Here is a 13,837-nt window from a genome sequence, read left to right as displayed (position 1 = left end):
CATCCTCAAAGCCACTCACTGCACCAAGCAGGCGGGGTAGTGTAGGAGCCGAAGAATTCTGCGTCTGCTCACTGCCACACATACATGCAGCGCGTCTCAGCCCTTGTCGTTGCTGCGAGGGAGCTGCGCTCATACCTAAAAGGCACTGAATCCCCAGAGCTGGGGATTGGAAATGGTATGGAAATGTGGTAAACAGTTATAATACAATCCCAGATAAAAATTGGAGAACCACTTCACTCTTATCCTCAAAAGGATCCGTACCTTTTCTCGATCAATCCCGTGAACGATAGATAAACGGAATCGCTGCTGCAAGGTAGAGCGTTGGTGTTCGTTTCCTGTGTTCCATCCTTCCCTTTGCTCAGACTGAGCTCGTGCTTCCTGGGCAGTAGCATTACTTCTGGCATGACCTTCGCCTTGGCTGTGAAACAGGTTTTGGTGAGGAGAGCTGCACCGTCATTCATAGAGGGTGCAAGTATCAGTGCTTCACGGGGCCTCAGCCCCTCTGAGCCCTTTGGCTTCAGTATCGTCCAGCTGCAATTCGGCCATCCCAGAAAAGGTCGGCTTTCCCAGTCCGAGCTGGAGATGCCATGGATTCAACCAGGACCCCCCGTCTGTGGAGCATGGTCTCCGCCATTGGGCTAAGGCTCAGCAAGCCACCCCCGCCCCTTCTTTTGCCTCTCATCAGCGTGCCTAAGCAAAACCAGACCGATGGCAGAGGTGACTGGAAATCTTTGGAGGAAGGGAGGGAGCATATTATGTAGAAAAGTCTTCAGAATTTCCCAGAGTTTGGGTGTTTGGGATGCTTCCCCATTCTGCTAAATTTCTGCACTGTGTTCCATATGTTGACAACGGGGTCAGTGCTATTTTCTGAAGGTGCTCCTGTTTCATATTGGATTCGTAGCTGCATTGGGATGCTTAGATAAAGTCTCAGGTGTCAAAAGAGTTTCTGGGATGAATCTTGCCTGCCTGCCTGCCTGCTGGCTGCCTGCCTGCTTTCCTTCCTTCCAAACGACTCTTATTCCACAGTGGGTCCCTTGGTGTTGCTTTCCCCTCCTGCAGCATCGCTACAGCCAGCCCGGCATACGTACTCGTCCCACTTAGTGAGTAGAAAGGATTTCCTCCCCGCCATTAGTAAGAATCCCTAATTCAGCACCCAAAGCCTCCTGCCTGGGGCGGTTGCCATTTTGTTACCCCCAGTGATCAACACTGTCATGGCTCAGAAGCTGCCCGGTTGACTAGTGGAGGTGTCATGCCTTAATGGGACTTGACTTCCTGCTCCTAATAGCCTCCCCTCTTAACTTTTTCCGCTGACTAAGTTCACCCAACTCTGGGTGGTTTGGATTTCCACAGGAGATGAATGCCTCCAAAGTGTGCCTTTTTTTTCTCACCTAAATTGCCATTTATAGGAGATGTTCTGATGGATTTTCTCGGAGGTAGACATATGATTTTCTTAAACCCCTCTCCCCCTTAAAAATTATTTATTGCAATTATTACATGGCATTTCTATACTGCCCGTAGCCAAAGCTTTCTAGATGGTTCACAACATTTAAGTCCCCCATCCAGATTTCAGCCAGGCCTGACCCTGCTTAGCTTCCAAGATTAGGCAGCATCAGGCACTTCAGGCTATAGGGAAGCTAGACAGAACTACCATGCTAATTTAGAGGGAGGAATCCTTTGCCCCCATACTGGGGAAGTTCAAAGTGCCTTGCATTTCTCTGCGGTGGCGCCCCATCTGTGGAATGCGCTCCCCAGAGAGGTCCGCCTGGCACCGTCGTTATTTGTTTTTCGGCACCAGGCTAAGACCTTTTTATTCAAACAATATTTTAGTAATGTTTAATATTTATAGGTTTTAATTGTGCAGCTGGGGTGTTTCCTGATTTTAACTGTATTTGTACTATATTTATTTATTTGTGTGAGCCGTCCCGAGGCTATATAGCAAGGGGACAGCATACAAAAACTTTAACTAAATAAATAAATTAAAATGAAACCGGCCCACAAAAATGGAGAGCAGGTAGGAAATGAAAACCCCATCAAAGTAGAGAGTTGCGAACAGCAGCAAGCGATTATAAACAATGGAGGCACTGCCCAAATTAAATCTAAACGTTAAGCAGCTTTTAATGTTGGTAACACTTTTCTATGGGATGCTGTTACTCAAAGGAGAGATGGTCCTCCAATTGACCGGTTAATATTGAGTTTCTCCTCCCTTTTTTATTTCCTTAAAGATAAATATTATAATCACTTTAATTTAAATTACCATTAATCATATTCCTCCAACACACACACACACCCCTCTGACTTAGGCTGGCTTTTCATAATCAAGTTCATGAACTTGAGTAACACAGCGGAAGCTTTGCTAGCTCCACCACTGGGCTTGGAGTCTCCTCACCCTTTCCAAATCAGTTCCATGAAGGTTGCAGTTCACGTTCAGATCCTGTATTTATTTATTATTTATTTTTTTATATACCATTAAATCATTACAAAATCTCAAGGCAGTTATCACCTGCCACATGATCCATTTTTTACGGGCATGGTATACATTGCCCCTCAGGTAATCTGAGATCAGCTCGCTCCTGCTTTTCTGCAGCCACCCAAGCAAACCTGGAATTGTCCGTATACCCGCGTGTGAGCATCCAAACCCAGCAGCTTTGAGGCACAAGCTAAACCCTTTAGACCTCTCCTTACTGGGTGACAACAGCACCAAATCCAAACACAGAGCTTCAGTTGTCTCATCTGACTGGTCATTTGGGATACTTTTGTGTCTCCCTAATAAAATTCCGGACTCCCTGGAGAAGGCAGTCATGTTAGGGAAAGCAGAAGGCAGATGGCAAAAGGGAAGACCAGATATGAGATGGATGTTCTCCACCATGGAAGCCACAGCCTTGAAGTTGGAAGAGCTGAATGCGGCTGGTGTGGGCCAAACATCTAGGAGGGCTTCCATTCATAGGGTCGCCGTAAGTTGGAGGTGACCTGGCGGCACATGACAAAGCTCACCAAACCAGGTTGTGCAGGTCTCTTCCGGAATCGGGAAGGTGAGAAAATATCTCCCTGGCCATGGAAATTATGCACCCATCCCCTGGATGGTTACAAGAGTCACATGTTAACTTCTCTGTAAGGTGGGATGAGGTTGGAGTTCCCGTCTTAATAGCATTTCTGGGGCTTTTGGGATGTGACATGGAGGAAAACAATGACTGTGGCAAAATTCCAGCTTCTTGAGTGAAGGTGTGCTCCTGAAATTCCCCACCATATATTTGGGTAGTGAAATTGTGTGTGTGTGTGCACGTGTTCCACTCAATGTCATTGGGTGGGGAGAACTGTTTTCTGGGGACTCACCCCACCATTAGAAGCTTCAGAGTCTTCTATTTTTTCCCTTTGATTGGTGTTGGAAGTCTGGCCTCCATTTTGCTTCTTCCATAGTATCTTCTGGGGAAATGTGTGTAGCACAAAACAAACAAGCTGACAAAATGGCCCTCTTTTTCGGAACAGAAAGAGAAACTTTGCAGAAATTTGAGCAGATAATCTCTTTGAGAAATTGGAGGCCAGCGTTCGGGCTCCTATCTTGGCTTCTGGTGGTGACCCCAAGTGATCCTTTGTACTGAAAGATTTACTGTTTGCTTCAGCTTAGCATGATTGAACTGTTGCCCTTTGAAACTGCCTAGAAGCCGAACAAAAGAGAAGACCTCCTCTCTTTACTCTGTTTTCAGATTTTAGTGGTTTATCTGTTTGTTTTGCTTTCATCGCTATGTGCGTGGTGGGTTGTCATTTATTTATGAGCCTGAAATATGATCCCCCCTCTTTTTTCCCTTTCTTATTCTGTGTACATTTTTCGTGTATAAGCCTGGAGAAACTTATTTTGTTATGATAGTTTGGGCCATAAATTATTCACTTAGCAAGTGGGAAAATGTTTCTTTCTTTTATATGGTTTAAATGATTTATTCTATTTTGTTTCTGCATATTCAAACAAGATATTGGCTGTGGCCAACCTTGCCTTTTTGGGGGAAGTGGACTCAGAAAATTTCTGGAACCTCTCCATCCTTTCCCCAGGAAAATGCCTGATTTTTTCCTTTGGAGCATCTCCTTGTAGAGTTCAGAGCACAGGTGTTCAAATGTGGGGGTTGCTTAACTCTTACCTGAGAGTGAGGGTTACACTATTGGCTAAACTACTTTGCTGGCCAACATCACCTTGGGCTTTTCAAGGTTTTCATGGTGGCACTTTTTGGTCTCTGGATCATGCGAGGAACTAGGTCCTTCTTTCCTCTTCCATGGTGTTGTGCTAGGACACAACCTTATTGGCCACTTCTTCAACTCAGTCCAGTCAACTCAGGATCTGCCAGTTTGCATCTTCTTCTGCTGGTTGCCACTAATTCACATTATTTTTCCCCACACCAGGATCTGACAATTGGCTTGCTTATTACATTAAATCCCACCTTCCCCCCAAGACTTAAGGCGATGTACCCTACATCATGCTCATCCTCCTTTTATCCTTGAGATCTTCAGTATAGTCAGGGTATAAATGTTTTAAATAAAGAAAAATAAATCCACATAACAACCTTGTGAGGTAGGTTAGAGTCCAACCTCCGGGTCACCTAGTAAGCTTCCATCATGTGCATGTGTAAATTTTTGGCATCTTCAGAGATGGGCAAACACAACAAATTCCAACTCATCAGGATGCACTTGAAAAGAGCCTTTTGAAAAATGCTGTGTCCACTGGACAAAGTACACAGAACTTGTATGCAACCAGTCACATTGGCTGTCGCACTGTTACTCAGGCATTTCCCATGAAGGAACCACACTGGCCAGAGCCTCCGGGATATACATTCCCTTTCCCTTCTCCTCTTACGGCTGCAAGAAGGACATTGGAAAGTTTAGAAGCAAAACCATGATCACAGTTTGGCCTGAACGGTGAAAACTGAGCGGTTAAACTATGGTTTAATCCTGGCTTGTTCCAACAAACCATAGTTTAACTGAATTGCTCATTTGGATAAAAGGCAGGGAACTATGCTGGGCAACGATGCCTGGACAAATTCTTTGTTTTGGTTGCTGAAAGGGAGAGAAGGTGAGAGTGCATATAGGCTAATGTGCGTGCAGGGATCCATGGATAAGCACTGGCGATGGGCAGGAGAGCAGTCAAGGGGGTTGCATCTAACGCTAATGGCCACTTTATGCTTTGGCAATTTGCTCTACTGTAGCTGTGGAACTGACAGTTCTCAGTGCAATATTTCCCTTCCAGCGTTTCCTCCAACCTGCAGCTACTCCAGAAAGAAAAGAGTAACTCCCCCTCTTCAGCTCTTCCCCTTTCATTTCTTCCCCCTTCGTTAATGTCATCTCTCAGACTGTGGGGATCTCCCTTGACCTTTTATCCTCCACCTCTCCCTTTTCTGATCATGCGATGCCCCTCACTACATCTCAACAATTTCTTCCAATCAAGCACACCCCCCAACACACTTTCAAAACCTTTCTGGAGCAGGCACTGTAGAGGTAAAAGCATCCTCTTCGTTTATTTCACAGCCCTTAAAGTGGCATAAATTTCCCTCTCATTTACTTCCCAGGCATTGATTTTCCCTTTGAATCCCACCATTTATGTACCAGCTGTTGCATCTGCATGTATTTTCACTCAACCAGAATGGTGAGGAGTGATAGAAACAAACAGGAGGCTTCAAAAGAGCAGGGAGAAAGAGTTACTATTTCCCTTTCCTTGGGTAGTGGAGACTCAAGGTAGTGTTGAAAGGGTAGAACATACTGAGTGATGTCAGTTCAAGACTTAGTATGGAGTGGATTATATTGCTAAGTGGATGCCCCCTGCTGGTGTACCTGGTTTTGCTGGTTTTTTCTGCCTTACTGGTGCTTTTCCTCGGTTAGCTAGGCACTTGGTCCTGCTGGATGACAAATGGCCTACGAGGCACACCAGGTATCGAATTGTCCTACGTGTACACTAGCTCACCTGTGAAGCAACAAAGAATGAACCCTAAAAACGAAACTAAATGTAATGAAATGTATGTGATTTTCAAGAGCTAGCAGAAGCAACTGGAATTCTGCTTTTGAATTAGAAAGGGTCCAGAGGAGGGCAACAAAAATGATGCAGGGTTTGGAAGCATTGTCTTATGAGGGAGAGAACTGGGTAAGTTCAGCCTTGAGAAGAGAAGACTGAAGGGGCACACGATATCCCTCTAGAAGTACCTCCAAGGCTGTCACAAAGAGGAAGGTCAAGATCTCTCCTTGCTGATGCCAGAATGTAGGACACAGAATACTTAACTCCAATTGTGACAACCCAGGTTCAGGCTGGACATCAGGACAAGCTTCCTCACAGTCAGAGCAATGCTACAGTGGAACCAGCTGCCCAAGAGGTGGTGGGCTCTCCCGCACTGGAGACGTTCAAGGAGAAACTGGGCAGCCCTCTGAGTGGGGTGGTGTAACGTGGTGTCCTGCAACAGCAGGGGTTGGACTAGATGGCCTTCATGGCTCTTTCCTACTATTCTTTCCTACTGCTATTCTATGATTCCATAAGGTGAAAAACATCCCAGAATGCCATTTTGGTATCAGGGAAAGGAAGTCAGTGTCAAGATGGCAGAGACACAGCACTGCAGACATTCTGAACAACCCATGATAAAACCTCCCTCCCAGATTTGGATGATATAAGAACCCCTCCTGAGTCAAACAGCCCCTGGGACACACCATGGGTTGCAAGGTACCTTGCTACCCATGGAAAATAAGCCACCCTGCAGAAACCATGCAGGATTCAGGCAATACAACTACCTACCATGGCTGGGTACCTATTTAGGTTGTCATGTCATGGGAACCTGGTAAACCTGTTTCTCACTAGGGAATTCAGTCTTTTAAAGGCAGTTTCTGTTAATAGCCACAATAAATCTGTTGTTAAGGCATTAAGAAGCACCAACCCCTTTGCTTCCTTTTCCTGCCAGACCATCTATTTTAAACATGGCAGTCCTTCCAAACCTCTTGGCCGTTTATTCTTGAATTCCGTTTCATTTCTCTCTTCCTGCACTTGTTCTCCAGTGCCTCTCCCATTTGGAATGTTTTCCTCTTCATGGCTCATGGTTAATCGCTCCTCTGTTGCACTCACAATGGGAACTATATTGAACATTAAGGTTAAATGATGATATCACAACTTAGTATGTTTGCTTTTTACATCCAGTTGAAAACACAAACCTTTCGCCTCATTAATCCTTCACAATCCCATTTTTTTCCTTTTTCTCTTTGCTTTTCCTAAATGAAATTGTCCATTTGGGATACATTTATTGTCTCCTAACAGTCGCTTGACAGTTATGCCGAAGGAGTTTACATGCTGTGTTGATACTGGGTAGTGACAACCTGCCTTTGATGGATGTGCGTATAATTATTTTTACAGTTTTGCTTAATTAATGCTTAGATCCCTCAGAATCTTGGTCCCCTTGTAGATTTGAATGATGGTCAAAAATGATATTAAACAGAACTTGTTTTTGTTAGAAAATGGATGCAAACATTTCAAAACAGACAGGCTGTGAAAAGATGCCTGCCGGGTTTGTACACAACTCTAACCCATGGTTAATTTCACTCAGGGTTTTCCCAAAACTGTCCTCACCGCACTGTACCACATGGGTTCAGCATAAGAACCTCGATGTCTGTAAGTTGGGTTTGGTCTCGCCAAAATGCTCAGCTTCTGCCTAGGATGTACCTCTTGAGACTGCTCATGATTTTATTTATTTATTTATTTATTTTTCAATTTATATCCTGCCTTTTTCCTACAAAGGGCTCAAGGCAGCTTACATCATTCTCCTCCTCCATCTTATCCCCATAACAGCAACCCTGTGAGGTAGGTGGGGCTGAGAGTCTGTGACTGGCCCAAAGTCACCCAGTTGGCTCCATGGCTGAGCGGGGACTCGAACCCGGCTCGCCTGAGTCCCAGTCCCATGCTCTTAACCACTGCACCACACTGCCTCTCAATGGTGTTGTCATCTTCATCCCTGCATGCGGACATGCAAGGATGCAGTGATGTCAAGCAGAAGGAGACCGACGGGGGACAGGATATCCCTCTGTACATCCCTCGAAGGCTGTCCCGAAGAGGGAGGTCAAGATCTCTTCTCGCTGGTGCCAGAGTGTAGGACGTGGGATAATCGGTTCAAGTTGCGACAAACCAGATTCAGGCTGGACATCAGGAAAAGCTTCCTCGCTGTCAGAGCAATGTGACAGTGGAACCAACTGCCTGGAGAGGTGGGGGCTCTCCCACACTGGAGGCATTCAAGGTGAAACTGGACAGCCCTCTGAGTGGGATGGTGTGACTTGGTGTCATGCAACAGCAGACTTGATGGCCTTCATGGGCCCTTCCAACTCTACTATTCCATGATTCTATGAGACCCTGATCAGCTCTCTTGCTATAAGCAGGGATGGGCAGGCAAAGAAGCATTGTGATCTGAGATCCTGCCACCCACAATCTGGGGTAGTGTAGCCCAGATAGAGGCTGACCACCTTGTCCTTGATCTCCAGTCCATGGTACCAAGGTGTCCCCATTTCTGCTGCTGCAAGAGGCATGAAAAGATCAACTGGAAGAGGACTTCACACCTTCTTTTGCACCAGCCTTTTCAAATGTCGGAACTATTAAGTACAACAGAGTCACTATTTGCTGAGAATTAGAGACTAGACTGGAATCATATCTGCACACAGATTTGGATAGATTTGTGAAGGAGTAAGGCAGGAAGAAGACTCTGAATTCTCAAGGCTACCTAAGTGAAGATTCTCAGGCAGAGCAGAATTTGGAGGGGGTGGAAGGGTTTTCAGGTGGGGAGTGGAGCAGGTTGCTCACTTGGGGGGTCCCCAGCATTCTTGCCATCTTGCCCTTGAGCAGAAAGAGCCACCCAGAGGGTGGAGTCAGAATTGTTACCAAAGGGAGGGCAGAGGGGGAATTTCCAGTTTGGATTCAACTCTTTACATGGACAGATGCTCCCCTCTCAACATTGGTGGAAGGCTGTTTAGGGGTCATACTGCTCTGTAATTTGTGACGTTGCAGTAAAAGAATTGCCTTTTAAAAGCTGGTCTTGACAATGACAACCCGAAGGAAAGAGGGAAGTGACCAGTTCATGACAATATCTTGCATAACAGGCTAGTTTAATTTGCCTTTTTCTGAATGTATTTATGCAGTCTTGTACAATTTTCAGCCATAGGAAACTAGCCATAGCTGTTCAGTGGGTTTTTTCCCCTCCTTTTGCTTGGAAGAAGCATGGGAACATAATTTAGAAGACTTTGCCCCTGTGGCTTTCTTTTTTAGTCACTTAGGTATGTTGCTCTTGTGTCTTTAACATTTCAGGGGTTACCTAGGTTACAGCAAACACAAAAAAGATAACCCGCACTACCTTAAAGTCGAAAAGATCACAATAAATGTGCTAAGTCTTCAAGATGCCTCAAAGCTTCTTTTATAAACTGCCTTTAACGTTTGTGTTTCCCTGAGGGCTAGAAACCCCTTTTTTGAAAAAGAGGAGAAAGGGAAAAAAGCAAGCACACAACACCTTGAGTTTCCAGCAGGAGATTATGAGCCACATAACAACACCACAACACCCACACGGTGTTATGTGGATTTAGCCACTGCTGCCCATGTTCTGCCTCTGCTGTTTTAAACAACCGCATCGCTCGTATGAAAGCCAGAAGGAAATTGTAAAGGGATCCTTTGCCCAAGAGGAGCTGGCAGATTCTAACCCCAGAAGTATAAAGCTGTTAGGTGGAGAAGAGCCGGGGCTGAAATACGGTGTTTATCTTGACTGCCAAAGGTAAATAAAAAGGTTAAATGAGCTCCTTTCCCTTTTAAAATAAATAAGTGATTAATAGATCAACCTGCCAAGGAGAATAATTTACCACCGACTGGGGCTGAGCTTAATGCATTTCCGAGGCCTCGGCTGCACTGTAATTCAGGAAAAGATCCGACTTTGGAGGAGAGAATGGCGGGGGGTAGGGGGAGATCTTTTGTTGCTCCTGGACTTCCCAAGTGTCGAAAGATAGTGTGATGCTGCTTTGTGTACGGAAGGGACAGACTTGTTGCTACTTGTCTTTCGTAGTCTCTTGCACACACGGGTTGCTATCACTCCCTCCTCCTCCTCCTCCTCCTCCTCCTCCTCCTCCTCCTCCTCTGTATATATGGGTGGAAGAGAGAGGCATCTCCCAACTCTTTGTGCCTTTGCCAAGGTGAGACCTACTTTGTGAACGCTTATGCTGAGATAGGTGAAGTTGCTCTGAAGCTGAGCTCAGCTGTGGCGTCCCGCGTTAGCCCAGGGAGTTCTCTCAGCCAGCAGCTCATCTGCGTGGCAGCAATGCTCCAAGATGTCAGCTCCATTGCACCCTTGAGACCTTTGGGTGGGACCAGCTATGGCCGATCTAGGGTCTACCTGCTTGCAACCATCTCCTCCTGCCTCCGAGCTGTGCCTCTTCTTCTCAAGGTGCTGCGGAAAACTTGTTCCTTGTTATTCCACTTCCACTTCCTCCCAGGGGCAGAGCATTTCTGAAATCTTGCTGCCTCTTCCTTCTTTGCATCTCTCCCATCTCCCCTTCCCTCCTATTTAAAGGGTTCCAACAGCAAAATAACCCACACTTGGGTTGACTGTGGGTTGTCCAACCATGAACAGTCCCACGCTTTACACGGTAACAGGGAAACCATAGCTTCTCTTCATGGTTTGTCAGCACAGAGCTCATGCATTTCAACAGCTGGTTAAAGGTCAGTGACAACCCACTTACAACCTGTATTTAACCATGGGATATGAGCTATTGTGTTTTCAGAACGCAGCTTTTACCCTACGTCTTCCAGGCCTTGCTTGAGCTCTGGTCCTTTGACTTCCCAAACATGCTCCACCCCTTTCCTTTCCATGGACTTATCTGCCTCAGCCCTGTGTGCTCCTGAATCCTATTTCTGTTCACTCAACACTACGCAGCTGAGTTCTGTGGGACGTATGTCCAGATAGTCCAAGGCACCTCCCACCTCAATGCCTTCCACCATGTTATCGTAATGTACTCTTTCCAGCAGCCTTTTCCAACATGGTGCTCCACAGATGTGTTGAACATCCCCAGCCAGCATGGCCACACCTCTCACGACTGCTTATACCTCTGGTCTGACACATGCTTGCATAGCTTTGTCTGGTTGCTACCCCTAACCTTCTGGAAGCCATCTAAGCCATGGCCATCACCACAAGCTGTGATCAGAGGTCCAAGCCTTGTCATACCTGAAGCTGGATGTGAGTTGGAGGTTGACAACTTCCAGAGGACCACATATGCCCCAGTGTGTTTCTGCGGCATGTTCTTGCCAGAATCCCCCCAGAACACACATGACTATCCTTGGGAAGTTCAGCCGTGTGCTTGGCTGGTTTGCTGACTTGCAGCTTCTGTGTGCAAAGAAGGCTGAGGCTGTGGATGGGGCTGAGGACAGCTCCTCCGGTCTGGTTGCCACCGCTTCCCTCAAAATTGGAATGAGGCTCTGTGGGAGCCGTGGATGAATGGATTAACAACCTTGCAAATCAACAAACAGGATTACGGAAGAAACACCTTGATTGAGACATGCCTCTGGTGGAAACTATGGTGCCGGCTGCAAGTTTTTGTTTCCAGCAGAGACTCGGAGATGCAGGGGGAACCGTCTCTCTAAGCCACTGTGCGAAACTGAGCATCTGTGTGTTGTCTGGTACAAGTCCTTTGCTTGGGGAAGGCTGCATTTTGCCGGCAGATCTGCTCAAAGCCATCTCAGGAAAGCTCGGATTTTAAGATGTCCATTGCATTGCAATGTTTTCTCTTAGTTCCTGATTTTTGCCTTGCCCTGAGAGGCCTTGGTTCTAACTAGCACAATCTTGATGAGCACAACAACAGAGAGAACACAGGTCAGTTGCAAAGTAGATTCCTTACCATTTCTGGAGGTGCATATTTTACAGAGACAGCTGGAGAAGAACTAGTCCTTTCAGGCTGGGACTGGGGAGACCCAGGTTCAAATCCTGACTCAGCTGCGAAGTTGACTGGCTGACTTTGGGCTCGTGCCTCTCAGCCTAGACTACTTCCGCAATTACTATTTTATTTGGTTCATTCAATTTGTATCCCACCGTTTTTCCTTCCAAGGAACTCAGTGTGACTTGTATCAGTCTCCTCCTCTCAGTTTTATCCTCAGAACAACCACCCTGTGAGGCAGGTTGAGCTATTAGGAGGAAAACGTCGTGGTGGTGGGGACGAGTAGGTAAAATGAAACAGAGGGCATGAATGTTGCCCAGATGCTTGCAGGGAAGCCAGGTTAATAAATCCCTCCAAATCGGTGGTAACTGTACTGGATTTTCCTCAGTCCTTGTTCCACGTTCCTTAGAGTCAACAGTTTGTCCTCCCTTCATTGTGTTTCGTCCATAATCCTTTTATGCTACTGGAGAGACCGAAGGAAAAGACAGCTAATTTGCCCAAGAACCCAAAAGGAAGGAGGAAGTGGGCCTGTGTTCCAAAACTAATAAAGCTAATCATTACAGATGGTGCGGGAAGGCAGCTCTTTGCTTTGCGGCCGGCCAGTTCAGTAGAGCAGAAACAAATTTTAACAGCATCTCGAATAATCAAATAGAAACCAAGGAGCCTGGCAAGTGCCAAAAGAGCCGCCCATGGGTTTTTCTGATGTCCATGAGGATCACGTGGGCTGATGCCAGGACAATTTAAGTATCTAAACCACATGGCCACACAAACCAATATGACTTCTCAGTATTGCACAGCAGGCTGCTCTTGAGCCATGCTCTTAAAGTGTTCTCTGCTCATTACTGGTTGTCATTATCCTGTTTGTATTAGGCAAAGAGCTAAATTCGCCTCTTCAGTGGTATTCGCAGGGGCTTGAATGCTACAGTTATCCACAGTAATCTCGCTAATTGCAAACTAAACTTAGCCTCCTGGACACACCAAAGACACTCTCGTATTTCCTCATCAAATAACCAGAGTTTTGTCACAAGAATTCAGGACACAGACCATTTTGCTGGCCCACTCAGCCAGAATTTGGTCTGTCCCATCCCCATGTTTTAAAACCCTGTGCAGGTTCTAGGTAATCAGAAAATGCAGTATCGCCGTCACCAGCCCTTTAAAGATGTGCAGCCTGGGTAATTTAACCTGTCAGCACCATCCATCATGGCGACGCAACCGGCAGCCCAACGAAAATGGAGGGTGAAGACTGGCAACCGCTCGCGGAGCGGAACGCCTTCCCGCATCCACCCCGGCGTGCGTCTGCCTCATTCCCCCGCTCCCCAAACCTTTATCCACAGAGTTTCCTGCTTTTCACTGATGAATTCACTGCCTAAAATAGATCCTCACATACCATGATGCAGATGCCAGGTTGAGTGAAGATGGGAGTTATTTAGATCCCTTGGCTAAATAACTGGAGTGAAGCAAATATTCTTTGGGTGGCTTTTTCCTGCTGGCAGGTGCATCCTGGGAAATGTAGGCCTTTGATCTGACTGCCTATGCATAGGGTGGCATCCAGTTTAACAGATTTTGCTAAGTTGTTTGTTCTGCGGACAGCTCTCAAAGCAGGATTTACTGCTGTAGATGTTCGTTCGTTCGTCCGTTCGTTCAATTATACTCTCCATGAAATTAGTCCAAGGACTCTCTAAGCAGATATACATAGGTGTATATTTTCTGGGGGATGAGAGATGCATAAGGTGTATGTGTGGTCAGATTAGAGAACTCCGAGAAAACTAGAGGGGCTTAAAAAGACACCAGCACAGTCTGCAGCCTGTGGGTGAAATATTTCTGGGGGGGGGGGGGGTTTCCTGCTGTTTTGAGTGGAAGCACGACAGGTCTCCTTGCGGGCATGGGTGAGAAAGCAGCCTGTGCGATTAGGTCACCACTAGGCAATGCTGCCTCCACT

The 13,837-nt window shown here is 46.3% G+C and overlaps 1 protein-coding gene across 1 annotated transcript in view; it reads left to right on the top strand.

The window, feature by feature from the left end:
• The window catches only part of ASTN2 (astrotactin 2), a 301,533-nt gene that overhangs the window by 33,375 nt on the left and 254,321 nt on the right, over positions 1 to 13,837 (top strand). The gene's annotated exons all lie outside the window — the stretch shown is intronic.

Source organism: Varanus komodoensis, unplaced genomic scaffold (genome assembly GCF_004798865.1).
Source record: "Varanus komodoensis strain SLA01 unplaced genomic scaffold, ASM479886v1 scaffold36, whole genome shotgun sequence".
Lineage (NCBI taxonomy): Eukaryota > Metazoa > Chordata > Lepidosauria > Squamata > Varanidae > Varanus > Varanus komodoensis.
Note: the sequence above shows the minus strand (reverse complement) of the source record. Positions and strands in the feature narration are given on the sequence as shown.